Source organism: Salmo trutta, chromosome 1 (assembly GCF_901001165.1).
Source record: "Salmo trutta chromosome 1, fSalTru1.1, whole genome shotgun sequence".
Classification (NCBI taxonomy): domain Eukaryota; kingdom Metazoa; phylum Chordata; class Actinopteri; order Salmoniformes; family Salmonidae; genus Salmo; species Salmo trutta.
This window is the reverse complement of record NC_042957.1, coordinates 7,343,118-7,367,000: the sequence shown is the minus strand read 5'-3', so window position 1 is coordinate 7,367,000 and position 23,883 is coordinate 7,343,118. Positions and strand designations below refer to the sequence as shown.

At 42.0% G+C, this 23,883-nt stretch overlaps 1 protein-coding gene and 1 long non-coding RNA gene across 2 annotated transcripts in view; both read left to right on the top strand.

The window, feature by feature from the left end:
• The first annotated feature begins 495 nt into the window (after nt 1-495).
• Nucleotides 496-1,928, top strand: LOC115200967 (uncharacterized). Its single transcript, XR_003879652.1, has 3 exons — nt 496-927; nt 1,042-1,361; nt 1,729-1,928. It is a non-coding gene; the product is annotated as an uncharacterized LOC115200967 (long non-coding RNA).
• A 6,732-nt stretch (nt 1,929-8,660) lies between these two features.
• susd6 (sushi domain containing 6) overlaps nt 8,661-23,883 on the top strand; it is a 66,742-nt gene continuing 51,519 nt past the window's right edge. The window contains exon 1 of the mRNA XM_029703237.1: nt 8,661-9,085. The gene's annotated coding sequence lies outside the window, so the exon portion shown is untranslated. The remainder of the gene's footprint in view (nt 9,086-23,883) is intronic.

The window sequence follows — 23,883 nt, the reverse complement described above, 5'->3', positions numbered from 1 at the left end:
GTTTGGGTTCCGTGTTAGTTGTAGCAAGAACTGTTCACTTGTTTGTCAGTGACAAGTAACATGGAGTGTTGCCAACTCCTCAGTAAGGAAAGTAGCTATTGGCAGTCCTAAAAGTCGCTAAATGACGTCATCGCCTAATTTGCATAATTGGCCATGTGTATGTAATTGTGATGGATGCTGTAGGAGAGAGGAATAACTTCGTGGGAGAGACAAAAAGTGAGTAAAAAACACCCTAAATATGTTTAGGCCTACAAATGAGCAAGCTGCAGAGAGTGGCACACAGCGAATAAGAACCAGATATTTGAGGCCATTCCTTCAGCACTTTATGGACCCCATTGTTAATCCCCGTCATAACAGAGGCATTGTCAGTCCCTATCCCCAGGAGTTTCTCTTTTTTAAGACAACACTTCGAGGAAAGCCACAACAGCACAGGCTATAGATTTGGCATCTCCTCCCTCCAACTCAACAAGCCCCAGAAATGTTGATACAATTGTCTGCTTGGTGTTACTAAAGTACCTTATCACAACCCCCAGGTACTTAGAAACACTTACATCCGTGGACTCATCGAGGAGGAGGCTGAAACGCTGGTCACCCACATCTGCGACCAACTTTTTCAGAAAGTATGGTTGATCAACAGTGTGTATGTCACCTGCTGAACCTAATTGCAACAGATTCTGCGTTGGCATAAACAAATAGTGATAGCTACAAAAGGTTGTCCAGGTCGTCTTTTGCCAATGCCATGTGGAATAAAAACGGACCGGTCAACCTTAGCTAATGAAGTTGTAGAGAATGAGTCCAAACTGCAGTCGATCCGTCCAAAACAAGTTCGAACTCAAATTACCTGGCTGTGGAGAGGATCACACATATCATACAAGAGAAGGGGGAGGCCGCCATAAGAAATGTGTGAGAAGAATTAAAAGTGAAAATGTGAGTAGCAATTCTTTGAATAAAATGTAATGTTTTCCTATTACAGTAATATTTATTGTCAATGAAATGTTAGAATTCTAAGAGGTATTACATTTACCTTACCTTATCTTTCAGGCTGAGCCTGCAGAAATGTCCTTCTTGAATGAGTACTGCAAAGTGATGATGAAGCCTTTGGTCTCAGCTTTGAACATTCTACAGCCTGAGACTAACACGCATATGAGGTGGCTGCTGCCAGTGATCTTCTTACTAAAAACCAAACTTCAAAAGGCGGGAAGCATCTTGCCAAATGTGCCTACCACTTATCAGAGCCATTCAGAACGGTCTCCAAAAGCTCTTTGGAGAAATGATGGAGGAGCCACAGCTTCTTGCTGCTGTAATCCTTCTTCCAAAGTTCAAGACGTCTTAGACTGACAAAGCTGATGTCATCACAGCCGGTATGATTTCTTTACTCCAAAAGTTTAACCTCATTGTCCATATGATGATATCTTTTGGTCTTTAAGTCTTTTCTTTAATTGTTTTTTTGTTTGATTTTTTTTTTTCTTCCATTATTGCTGGACAATAACCTTTGCATATAACTATGTTTGGGTACAGCCAGACATGGACTCACCTCAACATTAGAGAATATGTTAGGTCTGAATGTATTTGAGTTGTTCAAATACAATCTCAGTATCTGAGAATAACAAGTGTGGAAGTCAGTGTTAGCACTATTGCAATGCCAATAATATGATTGTGTTGCCAGCCACATACAACAGAGTTTGCTGAAGCACTGAATGTGAATGTTGTGTTGTTTCCAATGTACAGGTTTGGCGTACCTGAACAATCATCTTGACACAATCACTCAGGACGAGACTGAGCATCTAAGGCAGCATTCTTCTGATGAAGAGAATTTTCTTCTCATCACTGACAACCAAACGGTCAGAAGGTACAGGGGAGCTGGATGGGTATCTTGCTAGTCCATCGGACAAAATGGATTTACTTCATTTTTTTCCGTACATAAAGAAGTTGTATAAAAAGACACCTGTCCACAGAAGCAATCAATCAGATTCCAAACTCTCCACCATGGCCAAGACCAAAGACCTCTCCAAGGATGTCAGGGACAAGATTGTAGACCTACACAAGGCTGGAATGGGCTACAAGACCATCGCCAAGCAGCTTGGTGAGAAGGTGACAACAGTTGGTGCGATTATTCGCAAATGGAAGAAACACAAAAGAGCTGTCAATCTCCCTCGGCCTGGGCTCCATACAAGATCTCACCTCGTGGAGTTGCAATGATCATGAGAACGGTGAGGAATCAGCCCAGAACTACATGGGAGGATCTTGTCAATGATCTCAAGGCAGCTGGGACCATAGTCACCAAGAAAACAATTGGTAACACACTACGCCGTGAAGGACTGAAATCCTGCAGCGCCCGATAGGTCCCCCTGCTCAAGAAAGCACATATACATGCCCGTCTGAAGTTTGCCAATGAACATCTGAATGATTCAGAGGACAACTGGGTGAAAGTGTTGTGGTCAGATGAGACCAAAATGGAGCTCTTTGGCATCAACTCAACTCGCCGTGTTTGGAGGAGGAGGAATGCTGCCTATGACCCCAAGAACACCATCCCCACCGTCAAACATGGAGGTGGAAACATTATGCTTTGGGGGTGTTTTTCTGCTAAGGGGACAGGACAACTTCACCGCATCAAAGGGACGATGGACGGGGCCATGTACCGTCAAATCTTGGGTGAGAACCTCCTTCCCTCAGCCAGGGCATTGAAAATGGGTCGTGGATGGGTATTCCAGCATGACAATGACCCAACAACACACGGCCAAGGCAACAAAGGAGTGGCTTAAGAAGAAGCACATTAAGGTCCTGGACTGGCCTAGCCAGTCTCCAGACCTTAATCCCATAGAAAATCTGTGGAGGGAGCTGAAGGTTCGAGTTGCCAAACGTCAGCCTCGAAACCTTAATGACTTAGAGAAGATCTGCAAAGAGGAGTGGGACAATTATAAAATTATAGACTGATCATTTCCCATTGCCTTGATGACAGCTTTGCACACTTTTGGCATTAAATTGGGATTGTGCCACTGGCCCACACACTATCCCATAATGTCAAAGTGGAATTATGTTTAGACATTTTAACAAATTAAAAAAAGAAAAGCAGAAATGTCTTAAGTCAATAAGTATTCAACCCTTGTTTTATGGCAAGCCTAAATAAGTTCAGGAGCAAAAATGTGCTTAACAAGTCAAATAAGTTGCATGGACTCACTCTGTGTGCAATATTGTTTAACATGATTTTTTTAATGACTAACTCATCTCTGTACCCCTCACATACAGATAATTGTAAGCACCCTCAGTCGGGCAGTGAATTTCAAACACTGATTCAACCAAACCCCAGGGAAGTTTTCCAATGCCTCGCAAAGAAGGGCAACTATTCTTAGATGGATTAAAAAAAAAAAAGCAGACATTGAAGATCCCTTTGGCAGATTCGTTGGTGCTGACATCTTATTTTGTCATTAGTCTACTTTGCGCCTGAGCCGGCAGAAAATCTCCCTCCTGACAGAATTCCCCCCCCCCCCCCTCGCGTGAACGTGCACACACTCAATTCTTCATTGCTGCAACTTGCTTGCTAGTTAAAGATTTCTGCTCTGTGTTCTTTCAAGGCAGCTGTGAATGATCACGTTCGGCAAGGCCTGGCACACTTCAGGATCATTTTGGTAGCTCATGTTGACCAGTATTGTATGGCACGGAAAGTATTTGGGGGGGGGGGGGGGTCAGCAGAAAATGGCCTTGCCAAAAACCATAGCGTCAGGAAGCACAACCACAGAACCACTGGAAACCATAGCGTCAGGAAGCACAACCACAGAACCACTGGAAACCATAGCTTCAGGAAGCACAACCACTGAACCACTGGAAACCATAGCTGCAGGAAGCACAACCACAGAACCACTGGAAACCATAGCTGCAGGAAGCACAACCACTGGAAACCATAGCGTCAGGAAGCACAACCACAGAACCACTGGAAACCATAGCTGCAGGAAGCACAACCACAGAACCACTGGAAACCATAGCTGCAGGAAGCACAACCACAGAACCACTGGAAACCATAGCTTCAGGAAGCACAACCACAGAACCACTGGAAACCATAGCTTCAGGAAGCACAACCACAGAACCACTGGAAAACATAGCTTCAGGAAGCACAACCACAGAACCACTGGAAACCATAGCTTCAGGAAGCACAACCACAGAACCACTGGAAACCATAGCTGCAGGAAGTAGGGGTGCGGAGGGTGCTGCAGCCCATGATAAATCACAATTACAGAAAAATATATTTTAAAATGTGTACACTAGGCCTTTACTGCTACTGTATTAAATATACTTAAGTATCAAAAGTAAAAGTACAAATAATTTCAAATTCCTTATATTAAGCAAACCAGATGGCACCATTTTGTTTTTTTAATTTACAGACAACCAGGGACACACTTCAACATCATTTACAAACGAAGCATGTGTTTAGTGAGTCCACCAGATCAGAGGCAGTAGGGATGACCAGGCATGTTGTCTTGACAAGTGCGTGAATTTGACCATTTTCCTGTCCTGCTAAGCATTCAAAATGTAATGAGTACTTTTGGGTGTCAGGGAAAATGTATGGAGTAAAAAGTACATTATTTTCTTTAGGAATGTAGTGAAGTAAAAGTAGTCAACAAATATAAATAGTAAAGTACAGATACTGCAAAAAAAAAATCTGACTTTGGTGTAGGCTACTGTATGTTTTGACTCGGGTCCCGAGCTGACAAGGTAAAAATCAGACTTTGTTGTTCTGCCCATGAACAAGGCAGTTAACCCACTGTTCCCCGGGCACCAATGACGTGGATGTCGATTAAGGCAGCCCTCCTGCACCTCTCTGATTGAGGGGTTGGGTTAAATGCGGAAGGCACATTTCAGTTGAAAGCATTCAGTTGTACAACTGACTAGGTATCCCCCTTTCCCTTCCCGGTGGCTCAAGTTCATTGACCGCCCCCCAGTTCTCTGTACATACAGCACCAGTCAACAGTTTTAGAACACCTACTCATTCAAGGGTTTCTTTATTTTTACTATCTTCTTTATTGTAGAATAATAGTGAAGACATCAAAACTATGAAATAACACATATGGAATCATGTAGTAACCAAAAAAAGTTTTGGCAGACATTCTGTACATTTTCTCATCGATGAAACATTTCATCTCAATAGAGTTTTCTGTTTCTAAACCTAGAATATGTTATGAACAGAGTGGACTAAGGTTTGTAAACTTTAACCTTTGCAAAAGATTTTAGGAGTGTAAAGGCGAATTTAGTTATTGCACACGCGCACTTCAGAGTATGCGTTCCCTAACGAAAACATGCAGATGATGCTATAGCGAAGTCAATAGGATCTCGCTAGCTCGTACTTGGCTCGCCTCACTATGGCTCATTTGAAACGACAGGCTGTGGTCTCTTGGTTTAGTTATAAAAGTCTTTGATGGAATCCTTTACGCTAGCTAGCTCATTTAAGGCAAGAGTAGCAAAAGTAAGCTATTAGTTATTTAAACAAGAAAAGACAACTTTTTGCCCAAAACTTTTGTCATTTTCTAAATTATGAATTTTTGGACTCTTGTTCCCGACCGTATTTAGTCCTCAAACTCGAGATATGCCATTTCGAAAATGAGGCGTTTCCCGATAACAGGGATATGCGTCGTCACACGCCTTCATCCGATTGGTCGGCTAGGTGGACCATATGAGCCTGCATAAGCATCATCACTCTTCATCTAATTGGTCGAGTAGGCGGACTTTCTGTATTTGGGTTTTTGGTAACTACGACCTGGTAATGCTCGTCGCCGTAATATTTTCCTGGTTGAAAATAAGTACAAAAGGGCCCATTCGTAAATTCACTCTGGCTATCTACTCCGATTTCAGAGCACTCAACTGAGTGTGCAGAGCGCAGAATAATTGATGAATTTACTAACGCTCAACACCCATTGAATTTTAGCTGGTGCCAGTAAACGTCAGCAAAAAAAAGCATAATTAAATTGTTGCCATCATCACAGTTACAGTCACCAACGCTCTGGATAACATGAAAACAGCCTAACCAGCTCTGCTAGTGAGAGTAAAATGGTCAGAGTGAGGTGTTCTCTCTTTGTCTGTCTGTTATCTCTTTGTTTTTGCCTGTGTGCTTGACTGCCATTGTGAGGTCAGAGAATGCTCGGATCAAACCCTACTCCTCGGCCAGAGCGTCCAGTGTGCCCTCCGAAAGAGAAATGCTCTGAATTTAACCTGTTGGGGATAGGGGGCAGTATTTGCACGAGGCGACACCATGTTTTTATTTTTTATTTGAACTAAAAACAGGGTTTCCCAGTCGGAATATTATCGCTTTTTTACGAGAAAAATAGCATAAAAATTGATTTTAAACAGTGGTTGACATGCTTTGAAGTACGGTAATGGAATATTTAGAATTTTTTTGTCACGAAACGCGTCACCCTTCGTCACCTTTCGGATAGTGTCTTGAACGCACGAACAAAACGCCGCTATTTGGATATAACTATGGATTATTTTGAACCAAACCAACATTTGTTATTGAAGTAGAAGTCCTGGGAGTGCATTCTGACGAAGAACAGCAAAGGTAATCAAATTTTTCTAATAGTAAATCGGAGTTTGGTGAGGGCCAAACTTGGTGGGTGTCAAATTAGCTAGCCGTGATGGCTGGGCTATCTACTCAGAATATTGCAAAATGTGCTTTTGCCGAAAAGCTATTTTAAAATCGGACATAGCGATTGCATAAAGGAGTTCTGTATCTATAATTCTTAAAATAATATGTTTTTTGTGAACATTTATCGTGAGTAATTTAGTAAATTCACCGGAAGTTTGCGGTGGGTATGCTAGTTCTGAATGTAAAAATGTAAAAAGCTGGTTTTTGATATAAATATGAACTTGATTGAACAAAACATGCATGTATTGTATAACATAATGTCCTAGGATTGTCATCTGATGAAGATCATCAAAGGTTAGTGCTGCATTTAGCTGTGGTTTGGGTTTATGTGACATTATATGCTAGCTTGAAAAATGGGTGTCTGATTATTTCTGGCTGGGTACTCTGCTGACATAATCTAATGTTTTGCTTTCGTTGTAAAGCCTTTTTGAAATTGGACAGTGTGGTTAGATTAACGAGAGTCTTGTCTTTTAAAATGGTGTAAAATAGTCATATGTTTGAGAAATTGAAGTAATAGCATTTCTAAGGTATTTCAATATCGCGCCACGGGATTCCACTGGCTGTTGAGTAGGTGGGACGATTTCGTCCCACATACCTAGTTAAGAGGACAATCTGACTACGCTCTGAATTTATGGAGTGTGCACTCTGGCACTCGAGTGAATTTACTAACACACCAAAAGTTCACACCAATGATTTATAGATACACTAGATGCCGTAAAGGGGGTGCTGTTTTGAAGCCCTCGCGCATCCATCTTGGCACTCCCCTACAATTGTAAAACATATTTTGGAAGCTATAGATATGCATTTACTAATGTCTACATTTGTTTTAGCCACGTTTATTCTATTAGACACCTTAATGCATACTTTTAAGTTATGTGAACTAAACATAAATAAAATATATAAAACAATTTTTGTTAAAGTATAATTTTTTGAAAGTACTAATGTTACTCTTCCCACTATAACAACAACAAAAACATACATAAATGCATATAATTTTGTCCAATAACTATTTAAATTAAATACCGTAGGATTCCATTCATTCCTATGGAAGACGGCTTTTTTTCTAAGGAGTGTCAATATGGCTTACCGGTGAGTTCAAAGCCTCTCCTCAAAGATTTTCGTAACTAAACCAAGATATACCACCGCCTGTCGTTTCCAATGGGAACAAATGAGTCATAGTGGGCAGAGCCAAGCACGAGAAAGCGAGATCCTATTGGTGCGTTCTAGCAACATCTGCATATTTTTCTTTCGGGAACTTCTACCCTGTGAATTGCGCGTGTGCAGTAACAATTCGCCTTTGCACTCCTAAACAACGCGATTTTTAAAAAACTTTTGCAAAGGTTAAAGTTTACAAACCTTAGTCCACTCTGTTTCATTCTAGTTTTGGAAACAGAAAACTGTATTGAGATCAAATGTTTAATCGATGAGAAAATGTGCCAAATGTCGGCTAAAATCCATATTCTCCCACTGCGCGTTAGATGGTTTAACTCACTACCATATTTGGCAGTGAGTGGAACCAGAAAGCGGAGGCTTCACATTTAAACATCCAGTGAAATATCTGTTTGTTTTATCTGTGTTCTCATAGGGTGCGTTCGTAAATGTGCCTCCAGTATGTCAGAGTGCGCTCTGGATAATTCGTAAATTCAGAGGGTTGTCATAATGTCATATTTCCAGACACAAATGAGCAACACAACAAGGGAACACCTTTGACAATTTTACTTACCCTAGCAGAGGTGGTTAGGATGTTTTCATGTTATCCAAAGCGTTGGTGACTGTAACTGTGCTGCTGGCAACAATTTAATTACGCTTCTTTGCCGACGTTTACTGACACCGGACATATTACAAGCATTTCGCTTCACCCGCAATAACATCTGCTAAACACGTGTGATGGAGTAGATAGCCAGAGTGAATTTACGAACGGACCCATATTATCTGCAATCCAACAGTCTATCTATATACGTAATTGGTTCACACAGTACATTGTGGACCTGCCCCTCCCCTCTCGCAGTCAAACTGTAGACCTCCTGGCCTTGAGCTTCACCGAGTAAAACAATTACTGTTGTAGATTACACTTATGACGGATAAAGTCAATTGTATAGCCAATTTGATGCTTAAATGAGTGTCCATCTTCATTCTACTACAGTCGTATAATACAGACAACCTGACCATAGGCTCTAACTACTGGTTCCCATGGAAACCGTACGAAAGCGAGGCTGCTGGTGTGGAGCTCGCGAGCAGGCGGAAGTGTTTCCGCTTTCCTCTGCTCGCAGTGAGAAAGAAACGGTCTAGCTAGCTGTTGTGACGAAGCGGAAGAAGCGACAACACCACAGGAAAGACTATTATTCGCGATTAAAAAAATATATAACAAAATCAATTGGAGGATAGTCTGGCTATTTGAGTCCATGACCAGACAGTGAGAACGGAGAGGAGGGCTTGAAGGTAGCCTTTTCGTTGGTAAGTTTCTTCATTCTTATGTTTTTTTTTCTCAAGCTAGCTGTACAGTAGCTAGCTAAGTATACGGGATCACTCTGGCTTGTGACACTGCTATCGGGGTTCTCCCTCTGTCAGTATACTGCTTTTGATGTCGGCCTCCTTGGCTTGGGCCTATTGTCTATGTTTTGAACCTGTGAAAAACAGAAACCAATGATACTAACTACTGTGTAGCTAATACTATTGTCATTTACGATAACATCGGTCTATTAGCTCTACCCGTGTGCACTCAACAATGTCCTAGGTCTAGGAAAAGGTTGGCTAGTGACTAGAGCTATCTACTAGCTAATGAATCTAATTTCATAGACTCTGACCCTTCAAAGGCTATTTGAACCGTTAATGTGTTTGTAAACCAACAATGACATACATGTCTGTCAGTGGGTCTGCTGCCACAACAGAGATGGAGAGAGGACGGGCAAGGGCCACTGCAATGAGGAAGGAACCCCGTTGTGGATGACGATGCCTAAGATAGATAACGATAGCTACCATAATACCTCGCTACCAGTATAGTAATACCATCCAAACCTACTGAGAAGCAGTGGATAAAATGCATATAAACAGTGTTATTACAGTATAGAGCTGCCCATCCCTTTTAAATGGGTGGTTCTACAACAGATTTGGGATTATTTTGTTACAAGAACCCTTTGTCTCTAACCTTTGTCTAATAAACCAGATCATCAGCTATTGTACAGTATACTAAATTATTAGTTACGGTGGTACATTGCGATAGTGGTTACGTTAGTACTGTAATATTGGCTATCATTAATCATATAACCTTGTGTCCTCCTGACATGCAAGCAGATCACTAACAATGCACGTCACCCTATATAGTGTGTACTACATTGTTGTCATCAGCTAGGTCTGCTACATCATAGCTGTTTTGTGAAACATTGTTGCAATGTATCCGAATGTTCAACTGATTACAATGTATCAAAATGTAGACTTGTTTGACGCTCCGTGGATATGTGACATTTTGGCATAGATTACAGTGTCGGCTCTGCTCGGTGTTTTGTCCCGCAGCAGCTAATGCGTACATATACAGTCGGTCCGGCGCACTGCAATCAGTACAGTTGCACGTGTCGGTGCGTGTGACTCGGGCCATTGAAGCATCCGCTGTACTATGAGGGCATTTGCTAATTCAATTTGGTCAAGTTTACTAGGCGCAGTAAAACAAAAAAATCTGGTTTCTTTTTCTATTCCCCCCCAAGTGTAAATGCTAAGTTTAAGCATTGTGGTCATATATCATAGCCCGATTAACATAATGGCTCATTACAAAGCAATAGTGATAACAAAATAAGCAATAAGTACAATTACTACTTGATCCCCAAAACGTTTTGAAATCTCAGAAATGAAAAGGTAAATGTCCCTTCTCTCTCTCGTGCAGTAGCACATAGGGATGCTCCTGCATGGGTTTACACCACATAATGGCCTCCATAACAAAGGCTTTCTTTCTCTGCTTCCATGCTACTCTCTCTCCCTCGCTTTCTCATGCTCTCCATGCCGAGTCCCTCTCTTCTACTCTCTCTCTCTTCTACTCTCTCTCTCTTTCTCCTTCACTTTCTCAATTCAAAGGGCTTTATTGGCATGGGAAACATACATATGTTTACATTGACAAAGCAAGTATAATAGATAATAAACAAAAGTGAAATTAACAGTAAACATTACACTCACAAGACTTTCAAAGGAATAAATACATTTATTAAATGTCATTATGTACAGTGTTGTAACGATGTGCACATTGTTAAAGTACAAAAGGGAACATACATAAATATGGGTAGTGTTTGTTCTTCACTGGTTGCCCTTTTCTTGTGGCAACAGGTCACAACAAATGTTGCTTCTGTGATGGCACACTGGTATCTCACCTAATAGATATGGGAGTTTATCAAAATTGGGTTTGTTTTAAAATTCTTTGTGGGTCTGTGTAATCTGAGGGAAATATGTGTCTCTAATATGGTCATACATTGTCAGGAGGTTAGGAAGCACAGCTCAGTTTCCACCTCATTTTGTGGGCAGTGTGCACATAGCCTGTCTTCTCTTGAGAGCCAGGTCTCCCTACAGCGGCCTTTCTCAATAGCAAGGCTATGCTCACTGAGTCTGTTCATAGTCAAAGCTTTCCTTAATTTTGTGTCAGTCACAGTGGTCAGGTATTCTGCCACTGTGTACTCTCTGTTTTGGGCCAATTAGCATTCTAGTTTGCTGTTTTTTTGTTAATTCTTTCAGATGTGTCAAGTAATTATCTTTTTGTTTTCTCATGATTTGGTTGGGTCTAATTATGTTGCTGTCCTGTGGCTCTGTGGGGTCTGTTTGTGTTCGTGAACAGAGCCATAGGACCAGCTTGCTTAGGGGACTCTTCTCCAGGTTAGTCTCTCGGTTGGTAATGGTTTGGGAATCGCTTCCTTTTAGGTGGTTATAGAATTTAACAGCTCTTTTCTGGATTTTGATAATTAAAGGGTATTGTCCTAATTGTGCTCTGCATGCATTATTTGGTGTTTTACTTTGTACACAGAGGATGTTTTTGCAGAATTCTGCATACAGTCTCAATTTGGTCTTTGACCCATTTTGTGAATTCTTGGTTGGTTAGCTGACCCCAGACCTTACAACCATGAAGGGCAATGGGATCTAAAACTGATTTCAATTCTTTTTTTGCCAGATCCCAATTGGGATGTCAAATTTAATGTTCCTGTTGATGCCGTAGAAAGACCTTTTTTGCCTTGTCTCTCAGATATTTCACAGCTTTGTGGAAGTTACCTGTGGTGCTGATGTTTAGGCAGAGGTAGGTATAGTTTTTTGTGTGCTCTAGGGAAACGGTGTCTAGATGGAATTTGTATTTGTGGTCCTGACAACTGGACCTTATTTGGAACAACATTATTTTTGTCTTACTTAGATTTACGGTCAGCGCCCAGGTCTGACAGAATCTGTGCAGAAGATCTAGGTGCTGCTGTAGGCCCTCCTTGGTTGTGAACAGAAGCACCAGATCATCAGAAAACAGTAGACATTTGACTTCCGATTTTAGTAGGGTGTGGCAGGGTACTGCAGACTGTTCTAGTGCCCTCGCCAATTCATTGATATACAGTTGAAGCCGGAAGTTTACATACACTTAGGTTGGAGTCATTAACCTCTATGGGCTAGGTGGCACCAAATCGTCCCACCTACGTAACAGCCAGTCTAATCCTGTGGCGCGATTTTCAAAACGTTTGAAATGCTATTACTTCAATTTCTCAAACATATGTAAAATATACAGCTATTTAAAGACAAGACTCTCGTTAATCTAACCACACTGTCCGATTTCAAAAAGGCTTTACAACGAAAGCAAAACATTAGATTATGTCAGCAGAGTACCCAGCCAGAAATAATCAGACACCCATTTTTCAAGCTAGCATATAATGTCACAAAAACCCAAACCACAGCTAAATGCAGCACTAACCTTTGATGATCTTCATCAGATGACACACCTAGGACATTATGTTATACAATACATGCATGTCTGTTCAATCAAGTTCATATTTATATCAAAAAACAGCTTTTTACATTAGCATGTGACGTTCAGAAAAAGCATACCCCCCCGCAAACTTCCAGGGAATTTACTAACAATTTACTAAATTACTCACGATAAACGTTCACAAAAAGCATAACAATTATTTTAAGAATTATAGATCCAGAACTCCTCTATGCACTCGATATGTCCGATTTTAAAATAGCTTTTCGGATGAAGCACATTTTGCAATATTCTAAGTACATAGCCCAGCCATCACGGGCTAGCTATTTAGACACCCACCCAGTTTAGCCTTCACCAAAATCACATTTCCTATAAGAAAAATGGTCTTACCTTTCCTGTTCTTCGTCAGAATGCACTCCCAGGACTTCTACTTCAATAACAAATGTAGGTTTGGTCCCAAATAATCCATCGTTATGTTCCATCAGCGACGTTTTGTTCATGCGTTCTAGACACTATCAGAATTGTAAATCACGGTCGCGAGCATGGCGCATTTCGTGACAAAAAAATTCTAAATATTCCATTACCGTACTTCGAAGCATGTCAACCGCTGTTTAAAATCAATTTTTATGCAATTTATCTCGTAGAAAAGCGATAATATTCCGACCGGGAATCTGCGTGTCTGTAAACTGAGGGAAAAACAGAAAGACGGGGGCGGGGCAGGTCACGCGCCTAAGCCTTTGTCCTCTGATAGACCACTTAGCAAAAGCTCTCGTGTGTTTCAGCCAGGGCTTTGAATTACGTCATTCAGGTTTTTCCCGGGCTCTGAGACCCCATTGGAGACGTGGAAAGTGTCACGTAAGAGCAGAGATCCTGAGTTTTTGGAAGAGATGTCAAAGAAAGCAAATAAATGGTCTAACAGGCCACTTCCTGTAAAGGAATCTCTCAGGTTTTTGCCTGCCAAATGAGTTCTGTTATACTCACAGACACCATTCAAACAGTTTTAGAAACTTTAGGGTGTTTTCTATCCATATATAATAAGTATATGCATATTCTAGTTACTGGGTAGGATTAGTAACCAGATTAAATCGGGTACGTTTTTTATCCGGCCGTGTAAATACTGCCCCCTAGCCCCAACAGGTTAAAACTTGTTTTTCAACCACTCCACAAATTTCTTGTTAACTAACTATAGTTTTGGCAAGTCGGTTAGGATATCTACTTTGTGCATGACACAAGTAATTTGTCCAACAATTGTTTACAGATAGATTATTTCACTTATTCACTGTATCCAATGAGTCAGAAGTTTACATAAGGTGAATGCACCAATTTGTAAGTCGCTCTGGATAAGAGCGTCTGCTAAATGACGTAAATGTAAATGTAAACATACACTAAGTTGACTGTGCCTTTCAACAACTTGGAAAATTCCAGAAAATGATGTCATGGCTTTAGAAGCTTCTGATAGGCTAATTGGGAAAATCAAAAGAAATCAGCCAAGACCTCATAAAAAAATTGTAGACCTCCACAAATCTGGTTCATCCTTGGGAGCAATTTCCAAACGCCAGAAGGTACCACGTTCATCTGAACAAACAATAGTGCGCAAGTATAAACACCATGGGCCACGCAGCCGTCATACCGCTCAGGAAGGAGACGCGTTCTGTCTCTTAGAGATGAACGTACTTTGGTGCAAAAAGTTCAAATCAATCCCAGAACAACAGCAAAGGACCTTGTGAAGATGCTGGAAGAAACAGGTACAAAAGTATCTATATATACAGTAAAACGAGTCCTATATCGACATAACCTGAAAGGCCGCTCAGCAAGGAAGAAGCCACTGCTCCAAAAGTGCCATTAAAAAAAGCCAGACTACGGTTTGCAACTGCACATGGGGACAAAGATTGTACTATTTTGAGAAATGTCCTGTGGTCTGATGAAAGAAAAATATAACTGTTTGGCCATAATGACCATCATTATGTTTGGAGGAAAAAGGGGGACGCTTGCAAGCTGAAGAACACCATCCCAACTGCGAAGCACGGGGGTGGCAGCATCATGTTGTGGGGGTGCTTTACTGCAGGAGGGACTGGTGCACTTCACAAAATAAATGGCATCATGTGGAAGGAAAATTATGTGGATATATTGAAGCAACATCTCAAGACATCAGTCAGGAAGTTAAAGCTTGGTCGCAAATGGGTCTTCCAAATGGACAATGACCCCAAGCATACTTCCAAGGTTGTGGCAAAATGGCTTAAGGACTACAAAGTTAAGGTATTGGAGTGGCCATCACAAAGCCCCGACCTCAATCCTATAGAAAATTTGTGGGCAGAAGTGAAAAAGTGTGTGAGAGCAAGGAGGCCTAAAATCCTGACTCAGTTACACCAGCTCTGTGAGGAGGAATGGGCCAAAATTCACCCAACTTATTGTGGGACGCTTGTGGAAGGCTACCCGAACCGTTTGACCCAAGTTAAACAATTTAAAGGCAATGCTACCAAATACTAATTGAGTGAATGTAAACTTCTGACCCACTGGGAATGTGATGCAAGAAATAATAGCTGAAATAAACGATTCTTTCTACTATTATTCTGACATTTCACATTCTTAATATAAAGTGGTGATCCTAACTGACCTAAGACAGGGAATTGTTACTAAGATTTAAGGTCAGGAATTGTGAAAAACTGAGTTTAAATGTATTTGGCTAAGGTGTATGTAAACTTCCGACTTCAACTGTATATGTTGAAGAGGGTGGGACTTAAGCTGCATCCCTGTCGAAACCCACGGCCCTGTGGAAAGAAATGTTTTTTTTTTACAATTTTAGCTGCACACTTGTTTGTGTATATGGTTTTTATAGTATGTTTCTCCCCCAACCCTACTTTCCATCAGTTTGTATAGCAGACCCTCATGCCAAATTGAGTCAAACATTTTTTTGGAATCAACACGGCATGAGAAGACTTTGCCATTTTTTTTTGGTTTGATTGTTTGTTACTTAGGGTATGCAGGGTGAAATATGCGGTCTGTCGTATGGTCATTTGGTTAAAAGCCAATTTGACATTTGTTCAGTACATTGTTTTCACTGAGGAAATGATAGGAGCCTGCTGTTAATGATAACGCAGAGGATTTCCCTAAGGTTGCTGTTGATGCACATCCCACGGTAGTTATTGGGGTCAAATTTGTCTTCACTTTTGTGGATTGGGGTGATCAGTCCTCGGTTCCAAATATTGAGGAAGATGCCAGAGCTGAGGATGATTTAAGTATAGCCAATTTGTGGTCTGTATATTTTGTCATTTCATTTAGGATCCCATCAACTCTACAGGCCTTTTGAGTTGGTATTTTGTCCTGTAGTTCATTCAATGTAATTGGAAAATCCAGTGGGTTCTGGTAGTCTTTAACAACTGATTGTAATTGATCATGTATATGTTTTTGCTGTTTGTGTTCTTTGTTATAGAGTCAAAAGTATTAGAGAACATCCCCGTTTTGGATCAATAACTATTACAATTTTCCCAGGAGTGGTTATATGCTATGAATTCTTCAATTACATTGAGCTGATTTCTGATGTGCTGTTCCTTTTTCCTTACATTTCTGTATGTCGAGTCCGTCTTCTATTATCCAGAGTTCTTACATTCTTGAAAATCCTGGAGAAGTCATGGAATTTTAAATTGTGTTTTCCTGGCCTGGAAAAGTTTTGGAAAATTATAAAATCTGAAACATTTTAAGAAAAGTAATGGAAATTCATTGAATACATTATTTTATTTAAAATATTTAAACAATAAAAAAAAAATCATATCGACCATGATCGGAATGACTCTAGCACATCTGTGTTTGTGCGCTTAACCTGGATAGTGTGAGGCAAGGGGGCCATTGCTCAAGGAGTGAGTGACAGTCGGACATTACGGCAGCAGATAGGCCTTTTAAAATATGATAGAACAGATTAATTAGGTAGCCAATTCAAAACATATCTTGTACCCTCTAGTTAACTGTTTGTGATGTCCCCCCCCCCAAAAAAAATGACAATTCACAGACACTGGCAAATAAGGTCATACGAAGTTGATTTACTTTTTTAAAACAATTCACATGATTCATTTTAAACTACCATTTTTGACTAAAGGACGATTCACTTCTTCGTTTGTATTAGTTGGGATTCGGTTCAATCCCAAAGAATCAAATCATGTCAATCTAAATAATTTGTGAATCGTGAACATTCATTCTAGGCAACAATATTAGATGTAGCCTTTTCTTTTGAATTGTGTGGCTTCAGTAAATGCTAGTCAGCCTGCAAAGTAAACACTTCTAAGCAGGGCATAAAATGAACACCTTTCACCCGCCAAATGCAGGTAGATTTAGGTATTGGCGGGCATGAACATATATTTTACCAGCCATGTTGGCGAGTGGTCAATTTGTAGATCTCTACAGTGCGAGCATTACATTTGTGAATAAAAATTGTCAAGTATGAGCACATGCTTCTGATTTTTATTGTAGAAAAATGCTGCAGTAGCTGTTTTGTTTCATAGTTGCTAATCCCACAAAAAAAAATAAGAATCCTATATCCCACCTGAGGTAGCAACAATGCCTGGCAGGAGAGCTGTATGCTCTGAGTGAAATGCTGATAGATTCGCTGTGCACAGGGATAGAAGTTTGTCTAATTAACTCTATAAAGTCTACAAAGTGAGACTTTGTCCTCGTGTTTCTTGGTTATTTACATCGTGTTAATCACAAGCTAGGTTGCCTTTCAACGTTAGTTTGAGTTTGCTGCTTCAACTGATAGCGAAGAGACGCCCTAGTCAGATCCCACATCTCTCTCACACACACACACACACACACACACACACACCTGACAAACCTCAAGTGGCCCCGTTCCCACAGTAAACTCCCACCCTTTTAAAGAGGCAGCTGAACATTTTGTCTCATCTGATATTTTGGTTTAAAGACTCGGGTCACAAAAAAGGTAATGAAATTGAGCAATATACCACATTTACTTCTTACTAATACTTTTCTTGTTTTAGAAACATTACAAAACATGGTCACATGTTTTTAGTTTCTTTGATGTAATTATGGCAAAAAATATATATTTTTTTGTCTGGTAAAAAAATCTGAGTGGCTGGCGGACCAAAAAGTAAATTTTAGGCCCTGCTTCTAAGATAAATATGACTATATTAGAAAAGGTACATTTCCTGAAAATGTGTGGGCTTACTTCAGCTGAATAAAAAGATGTGCAGCCTACCATAGCCATTAATTTGATCTTTGATACATTGAATTAGCAAATTATTTCAAAAGGCATAGAACGTATTTGGTTGTAATGTTGCAATGTTTTACATCAATGGGGGTCAACCATCCTCTGGGAGAACTCATGGGGGGGTCAACCATCCTCCGGGAGAGCTCATGGGGGGTCAACCATCCTCCAGGAGAGCTCATGGGGGGGTTACCATCCTCCGGGAGCGCTCATGGGGTGTCAATCATCCTCCGGGAGAGCTCATGGGGGGTCAACCATCCTCCGGGAGAGCTCATGGGGGGTCAACCATCCTCCGGGAGAGCTCATGGGGGGTCAACCATCCTCTGGGAGAACTCATGGGGGGTCAACCATCCCCCGGGAGAGCTCATGGGGGGGTCAACCATCCCCCGGGAGAGCTCATGGGGGGGGGTCAACCATAATCCGGGAGAACTCATGGGGGGTCAACCATCCTCCGGGAGAACTCATGGGGGGTCAACCATCCCTTGGGAGAGCTCTAACAAACCACATTTTAGAGATCAGCTGCTCAACCAGACCTTGATAAACTAAGTGTTTGAGCAGGGCTTGATCAAAAGCCTACACACCCAGTAACTCTGACTGAGGGTTGACCACATGTCTTTCTACTGTTGCCTAACAGGTATTGTACTTTGTTGGGTGGGGGTTATTAGTCTAGATTCCAAGCTATCTGCGCTAATGTTGCTATTTTGTAGAATGCCCTTGATGATACTAGCCAGATGGCCACAGCTAGATTACCTAGCAAGATGACAAAGAAACAATAAAATTCACTCTCCATAATCACATACTGCCAATTGCCAGCCCATAGCCAAGTGTTTAGCTAGCTAATGTTAGCATATTCACTAGCTAGCTAGCACATCATAGTGCAGTGACCTTAGCTAGCTAGCTAACATGGGCACCTGTTTAATGGAAACTAGCTAATCCATTGTGATTTTATTATAATGGCAATACTAGCTACAGTGGTTAGCTAGCTTGCAGGAAGTAGTTAGTGTTTTGTCCATTGCGTCTGTGCACTTAGCTAGCTAACATCCCATAGTCTACATTGCATATGAAGTGTGACTAGCTCATCTGTGGACATACGGAGAAAATGCCCACTCTAAAAAAATATATATATATTTTTGTTTGCTCCTGTACGTGGGGGTTTGTGTTCACTGATTGGCTCGAAGTCAAGTTGTTGGCCACTGGCGACCATTTTGATTCTACAAGTAGAAACGGTAGGATCATCTACCGGATTGGCACGCAGCAGGTACGCCGCCCACTGTGATAAGGCCGTACTTCTAGCCAGACGGGTTGTTGTTCTGTTCAGACTATGGCCTCTTGGCATGATGCAGTGCCACTGTGCCAACGTAGTCCTTGCCAAAGGACCATGCGTCACTCTCTGCTACCTCCCACCAGCCTGCATGCAGGTGACTCTGTTGCCTCTCCACTGGGGAACAGAAAGGAAAGGTGGTGGCAGGAGGGTACCGGACCTGATTATCAAGGGCCGCCAAGTGTGTGTGTGTGTGTGTGTTGCTCTCAGGAATAGGCCTTTGTGTATACTCTATGGTCTATTTCTGTGAGCGTCGCCATCAGGCGTACCTGTCTCACCCACTGTGATAAGTGCCTATCGGCAGTGAGATTCTTGGTGTGTTTAATGCTTTTAAGGAGCGTTACTCCTTTAAAGTCCAAGGACCTCATACACTATATATACACCAGTATGTGGACACCCCTTTAAATTAGTGGATTCAGCTATTTCAGCCACACCCATTGATGACAGGTGTATCAATCCAGCACAGCCATGCAATCTCCATAGACAAACATTGGTAGTAGAATGGCCTTACTGAAGAGCTCAGGGACTTTCAAAGCATGCCACCTTTCCAACGAGTCAGTTCGTCAAATTTCTGCCCTGCTAAAGCCGTCCCGGTCAACTGTAAGTGCTGTTATTGTGAAGTAGAAACTTTTAAGGCGCAACAAAGGCTCAGCCGCCAAGTGGTAGGTCACACAAGCTCACAGAACGGGGACCGCCGAGTGCGGAAGCATGTAAAAAAATCTTCTGTCCTCAGTTGTAAGACTCACTGCTGAGTTACAAACTGCCTCTGGAAGTAACGTCATCAGCACGAGAAATGTTTGTCGGGAGCTTCCTGAAATGGGTTTCCATGGCTGAGCAGCTGCACACAAGCCTAAGATCACCATGCCCAAATGCATAGTGCCAACTATAAAGTTTGGTGGAGGAGGAATAATGGTCTGGGGCTGTTTTTCATTGTTCGTGCTAGGCCCTTTGTTCCATGGAAGGTGAAATCCTTAACGCTACAGCATACAATTACATTCTAGACGATTCTGTGCTTCCAACTTTGTGGCAACAGTTTGAGGAAGGCCCTTTTGCTGTTTCAGCATGACAATGATTCGTGCACAAAGCGAGGTCCATACAAAAATGGTTTGTCGAGATTGGTGTGGAAGAACTTGACTGGCCTGCACAGAACCCTGACCTCAACCCCATTGAACACCTTTGGGATGAATTGGAAAGCCGACTGTGAGCCAGGCTTATTGCCCAACATCAGTGTCCGACCTCACTAATACTCTTGTGGAAGCAAGTCCCCGTTGCAATGTTCCAACATCTAGTGGAAAGCCTTCCCAGAAGACTGGAGGCTGTTATAGCAGCAAAGGGGGGGACCCCCAATGAGATGTTCGACGAGCGAGTGTCCACACACTTTTGGTCATGTAGTGTATATGTTATTTTCAGAGGTTGACTGGCCAGCCAAAATCATCAAATACTCCAGGTAAACGTGAATGAATTCTCAATTGCAGTATGGTTCTGGAAACAAAGCAATTTTTTAAAACTTTCAAATCAAAATAATTTCTCAATTGCAAAATACACACTTACTGTACACAGTTTTAACCAGCTTTATCACCGTTGCAGCTGACAGAACTTTTCAGTGACCACACATTTCTGGCGGCCTTCTTCCATTCCACACAGGTTTTCGGAGCATGCCAGATAGAGAGACCATGTGTTAATTAGCGGTCTTCCGTCTACCAGTGCTGTAACATGGAGATATGGCCATGTGGGAACACTAACCCTATATAAAGGTGTTTATCAATGTGACGTTGTTGTTATTATTATTATTTTTTTTTAAATCTTGCTGATATGAAAGATAAGGTCTTTATGCTTCCAAAGCCGTAACGCAAGAAATGTGTGTTAATGTTCAGACCAAGCATCGGGGCTCTTAACAAAAACTGGATCAGAGTCATGATCAAGGTCTATCTCTCCATGCTGTCTCTCTCTTCTACTCACTCTCCATCCATCTCTCTTTCTCTGGGCTCTCTCTCCCTCTTCCCTCAGCCCCAGCCTGGCTCCATCAGAGTAGAGGGCTGAACTCAAGGCATTAGTCAGGCCTATCAGATGGCAATCTCTTCACTGCTGTTCCCTGGCACACTGAGTGCTCTCTGTTCCCAGACACATACCTTCCGTCCCCTGCTCTCTCTGTTCCCAGACACATGCCTTCTCTCCCCTGCTCTCTGTGTTCCCAGACACATGCCTTCCCTCCCCTGCTCTCTGAGCTCCCAGACACATGCCTTCTCTCCTCTGCTCTCTGTGTTCCCAGACACATGCCTTCCCTCCCCTGCTCTCTGTGTTCCCAGACACATGCCTTCTCTCCCCTGCTCTCTGTGTTTCCAGACACATGCCTTCCCTCCCCTGCTCTCTGTGTTCCCAGACACATACCTTCCGTCCCCTGCTCTCTGTGTTCCCAGACACATACCTTCCGTCCCCTGCTCTCTGTGTTCCCAGACACATGCCTTCTCTCCCCTGCTCTCTGTGTTCCCAGACACATGCCTTCTCTCCCCTGCTCTCTGTGTTCCCAGACACATACCTTCTCTCCCCTGCTCTCTGTGTTCCCAGACACATGCCTTCTCTCCCCTGCTCTCTGTGTTCCCAGACACATGCCTTCTCTCCCCTGCTCTCTGTGTTCCCAGACACATACCTTCTCTCCCCTGCTCTCTGTGTTCCCAGACACATGCCTTCTCTCTCCTGCTCTCTGTGTTCCCAGACACATGCCTTCCCTCCGTGTCTAAGTGACCCCAAACGTTTGAACAGTAGTGTACATTAGGCTGACATGACTGCTCAAGAAGAAAACGATAGTTAGAGACCTCATGACCAGGAGGACTAGGCTATTTTCACTCTTATCGTTGACCGACAACATAAGGCCTACTTCTGAGGACCGAGTTGGTCAGATTCACAGTGTTTAACGGTCACCTGCACAGGGATGCAGGGGTCATTGCAGGGTACAGTGAAAATCTTAGGCTTCACGCTCCAACATGGAGGACTAAATGAAATAAGAGTAGAACAGCACAGTAAGAATTGTCCACTTTTCAAGATTAGACACAATTTTCCACCAAGGTTTTGCTGAGCTTGTAATCTGATTTACAGCAGCAATCTGATTACAGTAGAGTAATACTGATTTACAGCAGCAATCTGATTACAGTAGAGTAGTTCTGGGAGTTTTTCCCTCTTAACCAGACACAAGGCTGCATCCAAATGGCTCCCTATACAGTGCACTACTTTTCATATATAGTGCACTACTTTTGACCGGAACCCTATGGGCCATGGTCAGAAGTAGTGCACTAGACTATACAGGGAATAGGGTGCCATTTGGGATAGGCCCAAGATCAGATTTCAATAGAGTCTGGCTCCGGCAGATCCCTTCTCACACCACAGACGCTGTGAGACATATGAGATGTGACAGGATGTGGAATTGTGCCAGAGAGGATGGCACGTTACCGCCACAAATGGCACGGTTGGTGAAATGTAATTTAGAATTAGAAGATGGATGCTAGCCAGCTGTACATGTAACATTGGTTAACATAGATACTCTGTTTTGTCTGTCAACTTACCACCCATGTAGTCTTGTAACTAACTAGCTTACTACACGACATCCAGAATAAGATCTGTCGTGGGCACCAATTCAGATATCTAGCCTAAATTATTTATTTTGGTCATTTGTTTTGATGCTATCGGTTTTATTGTTTTTCTACCAATTAATTTCCAGTAAGATATCTGTTTTCAGCAGTGGTTGTATTGTGTGGGCCAGAGTGTTTGTTTTTAAGGAAGTGTTCTGTTGATAGACTGGTTTGTTCAAACTGTGAAGAAGGGTGTATTCCTGGCCGTATCAAACCAAGAAACATTCATTTCTATTGTCATTGTGTGTAAGAGGAACTGGATGACAGAGACCACAACTATTCTTAGAATGCTTTGACGAAGGGCCAGCTGAGAGCTGAACGGAAAGGTTGGGCCAATAGGAGCAGAGTAATATTAAGGTTATTGCAACTTTAATGTGTTTATTACAAAACTCTTATTAAACAGTTATTATCATAAACACCAATCAGTGTAATCCAATCTAAAGTAGCAGGTGTGGTGACGCCATCATCCTAGAGTGAATCAAGCACGCAGCACGCGTCCATGCCTCCTGGTAACCTTTGGTTACGTCCCTCTGCAGAGAACATGAAGACTGGAGGTGGCACATATGAGGTCAGATGATTTAGGAATATAAAGGAAAAATATATATTTTGCACAACACAAGAGAAAGAAGTTAAAGATGCTCTCCTGGCAATCTTAATGTAGTTCGGCTACAGGCTAATCAGGCTACTTTGTGCGGAAGGATTTCACAACCTTGGATTTAATAGGTTTTTATTTACTTTTCACATTCTTAGGCTTGAGAAAGTAATCAAACTCATTCTGCTTTCGGCTTCCAGCCTCTGCTGATAGCCGCAGCACTGCTTTGCAAACATACTGTCAAACAGTGTTACAAACAGCTAGGCTACACCTGAAGAGCTCCTTTGAACTAACACAATATAACAGTTGATGTAGATTTTGTGTTTGTTTGTTTTGTCGACTAGAGAGGCGGGCCATCTTGTCCTTACAGAGTCCAATCTGCGTCAACAAAGCTCTTCATCATATCCTGGAGTGCATTACAAGCGCAACCAATGCACCGATAACACCCAACATTTGACTGTTTTTGTATCTGTTGGCCGTACTTCTAGCCAGACGGGTTGTTGTTCTGTTCAGACTATGGCCTCTTGGCATGATGCAGTGCCACTGTGCCAACGTAGTCCTTGCCAAAGGTCCATGCG